The sequence below is a fragment of the Oratosquilla oratoria genome, chromosome 21 (assembly GCF_046742065.1).
Source record: "Oratosquilla oratoria isolate Oo_2021 chromosome 21, ASM4674206v1, whole genome shotgun sequence".
Taxonomy (NCBI): Eukaryota; Metazoa; Arthropoda; class Malacostraca; order Stomatopoda; family Squillidae; genus Oratosquilla; species Oratosquilla oratoria.
In genome coordinates this window covers 40,301,908-40,306,907 of record NC_134797.1, presented here as the reverse complement: position 1 = coordinate 40,306,907, position 5,000 = coordinate 40,301,908, and positions in this window count along the sequence as shown.

The following is a 5,000-nucleotide window of genomic DNA, read 5'->3' as shown; positions in this document are numbered from 1 at the left end:
AAAAATATGTATCTGGGGTTAAGGTTTAAGAAGGAAATAGGCAAGAAATGGTTTACTAAGAGTGTTGTTAGTGAATGGAATAGACTTAGAATAATAGTGGTAATAAACTTTTACAAGGCTTTTGACACTGTCCTTAGCCACGTCTTGGTAAATAAAGCCATAGAAACAGAGGTAAAAACGTAAGAAAAAAAGGATATATGTTTTATTAGCTTCCATTCTGGTATAGAATGCAGGGTACCTTAGAACAACCAACTACCGTAAGACAGAACAGCGGAGTGCCCCAAGGAGCAATGTTATCACCAACGATATAAGCTGCTCTCACAACACCTTACGCCAAACCGGAACAAAACGCAAATGCTCAGACATACCGATATGACCTAACAACAGTAGCCAAGGAGTAAAAAAAATAGTTGATTACGAACAATGATAGCTAAATATTGCTACGACAAAATAGCTTTCCAGCACATTCAGTCAAACCTCAATGAAATAGAATTATGGCCAGCCCTAAGTAAAAGGGCACCAACCCCTTAGAAGTACTTAGTAACAATTGACACACACACACACACACACACACACACACACACACACACACACACACACACACACACACACACACACACACACACACACACACACACACACACACACACACACACACACACACACATACACACACACACACACACACACACAAATTTACACACAAACACTATCTACATAACAAGAGGCTTTTTCTTCGTTACAGTGGAGGTAACCGGCCACAAGTACAAAAATCACCCGAGTACATGGACAGGAGCCTTCCCCTCACACACAAATGAATAACTTAAAATACATACTCTCACGTATACACATACGGACGCTGTCACAAAAATACATAACCCCAGTGCTTGCATTATTTGTCAGAATGTATCGTATTTATAAAACATCCTGGACATAGGTGAGCAAGTATTTTGGGTAAACTTTTTTGAGAGCCATGTAAGTAACAGACAACCTATAGTGGTGGTATTTGTCTACAAAAGAACCGAAAAAAAGGGAGACGGAGTGGGGACAACTGTCCTCTTTATTATCGAGGGAAGCAGCGGACAACCCATAACTGGAGAATTTGTCCACAAGATAAATTAGAAAGAGGAAGAAAGGATGAGAAAGAGGGATAATTAACTCCCTCATCTCCGAGGGAAGCAGTATGCAACCCATGGTGGGAGAATTTATCCATAACACAAAGGAGAAAGAGGAAAAAGGGGTTGTAAAAAAAGACAATTTTTCCCTTCATTACCGGGGGAAACACCAGGCAATCCTTAGTAGGGAAATTTGTCCATGAGGCAACGAGGAAAGTGGTAGAGGGAGGTGGGGAATACGGACAATTGTCTCCTTCGTTGCAGAGGGAAGCAGTGGACAACACAAAGAGGGGACATTAATCCACAACAAAAAGGATAAAGAGGGAGAAGGAAGTGGGAAAAAGGGACTGAGGGAAGCAGCAGGCAACTCATAGTGAGGGACTTTGTCCACAAGGGAGAAGAGGTAGAAAGGATGGGTGGGAAAGAGGGACAATTGTACTTTTCATTGTCAATGGAAGCAGGCAATCCTTGTTGTAGGAGACTTTGTCCATAAGACAAAAGAAAAAGAGAGAGGGCGATAGGAAAAGAGGGACAATAGTCCCTTTCGTTACCAAGAGAAGCAGCGGGAAATCCTTAGTGAGAGTATTTGTCCACAAGATAAATTAGAAAGAGGGAGAGAGGTGGGGCTTGTTAAAGAGGGACAATTGTCCTCTTCATTACCGAGGACAATAGCAGGCAACTCATAGTGTGAAATTTTGTCCACAAGAGGAAAGAAGGAGAAGAGGTTAGAATGAGGGACAACTGTCTCCTTCATTACCAATAGAATCAGAAGGTAACTCATAGAGGGAATTTGCCCACAAGACAAAGGAGAAATAGGATGAGGAGAAACTGCCCCCTTCATTAATGAAGGGATTCTATGGAGATGTTACATTTAGCCTGGCAACACCTATGATTAAATCATTATCTACGAAAAATTTATAGAGGTAGGCAATAACTCCTTTGTTACCACATGGATATAAGATGAATAAAACCATCTGGCCATAGCAATGGTAATAGGAAGAGGACTACCCGGTACAGAAGGGGTTGAAAGTGGCAATTCGATTCTCAATGTACGTCACTGGGCTTCGTGCGTCGAATTTGTTTGGGAGTGAAACTGAAGTGGGATGAACCAGTTGTTAGGGAATGAAAGGGTGAAGGGTTGTGTAGGAAGGGAGGAAGTATGGGAGGGATTGGGGTAATGGAGGGAAGGAGGTAGGAAGGAGAGAGAGAGAGGGAAGGATAGGAAAGAAAGCCAGGTAAGAGAGAGAGATCATCATAGGGAAAGGAAAGAAAATCAAGATGACGAGAGAGCAAAGAAGAGAGACAGAAAGAAAAATGGGTATTTGTTGACAGAAAGAAGGGATAGTGGAGGAGGGTTGAGGAAATAGGAAATGAGGGGAGGGGAGACAGGAGGAAGGGAAGGAAAGGGAGGGGAGAAGAAAGGAAATATGGAAAGCCAGAAAAGGGTAATGAGAGGACGGAGATGGGAGAGAAAGTGAAGGGAAAAAGAAGGAAAAGAATGTGATGTAAGGGAGAGAAGGGAAGGGATGTGGGAGTGTAGGGTAATTAGTGTATTGGGGACGGGCAGGATATAGGAAGGAGAGGAAAGCTGAAGAAGAAGAAGAAGAAGAAGAAGAAGAAGAAGAAGAGGGGGAGGGAAACTTAGGAAGAAGAAGAAGGAGAAGAAGAAGAAGAAGAAGAAGAAGAAGGAGAAGAAGAAGAAGAAGAAGAAGTAGAAGAGGAAGAATAAGAGGAAGAAGAAGAAGAAGAAGAAGAAGAAAAAAGAAGAAGAAGAAAAGAAGAAGAAGAAGAAGAAGAAGAAAAGAAGAAGAAGAAGAAGGAGAAGAAAAAGAAGAAGAAGAAGAAGAAGAAGAAGAAGAAGAAGAAGAAAAGAAGAAGAAGAAGGAGAAGAAAAAGAAAAAGAAGAAGTAGAAGAAGAAGAAGGGGATGGAAGCTTAGGAAGAAATAGCGTGGGGTAGGTTGGAGGAAACCAAAGTATAAAAGAGAGATGTGCATAGAAGAAAGACAGCGGAAGAGGAAGGGGTTGTAAAGAGAGGAAGGGGTTGTAAAGAGAGGAAGGGAACAAAGCGGAAGTGAAAAGAGATCAAGAAGAGGAAAGGAAGTGGAAAGACTTGGTATGGGTAAGGGAAGGGAGGGAAGGAGAGAAGAGGAAAGAAGAGTAAAGGGAAGGGGTGAGGAGGCAAGCGGGAATAGAAGAGGAAGGGAGGGGTCGAGAGAGGGAGGGGAAGGGGTGAGATGAGAGAGAAGGAGAGAGAGTCTGGATGGATGACAATGATCCAAGGAGGATGAAGACTGGAGACCACACCAAGGAAGAATTACATTGAAGAAATGTGAAATGGGTGCTAAAGGAGAGACAGAACTGGGACATTAAAACAGAGAATATTGAGAGAATTCAATGGTGTGGAAGAGATGAGGGTAATAAGAACAACGAGGGCCGTAAGAACGAATATACTGAGAGAAGAAGGAAAAGAGAACACGTGTTATTTTAATGGAATTGGAGGATTTCTGTGAATGTTTTAGGGAAGAGATTGGAGTGGGGTTCTACATGAGGAATCTATGTAGGAAAAGTCATGGAAACTGGAAAGGTGACATACAGAAAAGTCACTGCAGGAAATTGTAGATGGTATAACGTTGGATAAAGTTGAAATGTGATATAGGGAAAGAATTCACCACGGGAGTGAAGTGAATACTATGTATTCGCATCCGACCTAGTTATGGACCAAAAGGTCTCCTGTAGACATGGTCCTCCTTTGTAATCCTTTGTAGAGAGAGAGAGAGAGAGAGAGAGAGAGAGAATCTATTTGAATACGCACACACACACAAATATATATATATATATATATATATATATATATATACACATATATATACATATATATATATATATATATATATATATATATATATATACATACATATATATATACCTATATATACATATACATGTGTGTGTGTGTGCGTGTGTGCGCGCGCATGTGTGTGTGTGTGTGTGTGTGTGTGTGTGTGTGTGTGTGTGTGTGTGTGTGTGTGTGTGTGTGTGTGTGTGTGTGTGTGTGTGTGTGTGTGTGTGTGTGTGTGAGTGTGTGATAACTCCAGCGCATGATACTCGGTACAACTATTGCTTCATACACTTCTTTCATTATTTACATTGACATCTTTCTATTTCTTTATACCGCTATCAGGCCAATTCTGACCTCTTCTTCCTGCCTCTGTTTACCCAGGGCCTCTTCTTCCTTATAAGGGAGGTAACCTACCAAGCCACGCACTCATTCTCATCTATTCCATCATCCTTTTGTCACTCTCCCATTTTAGCTCCTCGTGGATGAAGGGTCATCTCTGTCTCCTGCGAACTGCCCGGGTCTAAAGCAATGCAGCAAGGCACAGAACATCCACAACAGTGCTACTTAATATATACAATGACCCTCACTCCTGGACCCTTCTTCCAGACTTTTCATGTATATCCACATACATACATATACCAAAGGCTTTTTCCCCCTACACGGGGGGTAGCCAAAAAGAAAAAGGCATAGAAACCACTCCCACCCATTCCATTTCCTATATATTCCACTCCCCTCCATCCTCCTCCCTCCTCCCTCCCTCTTATCTTGGCACCTCCTGAATGACGGGTCATCCCTGCATCCTGTCCACTGCCCTGGGTCAGAAGCAGTGTCGCAAGACACAGCACATCCACAGCAAGGCCGCTTCATAAATTCGGCGACCCCCCCCCATCCCCGTCTCCCCAGTACCAGACATCTATGACTTTCTACCATCTCCAATTTCTTCTCCATGAATTGCATGTAAACGTTTTGCTTACCATTCTTTGAAACCATCGTAACCTTGCAATTTGATACATCAGCTCTCAACTCTCTCCTCCAACAAGCCTTA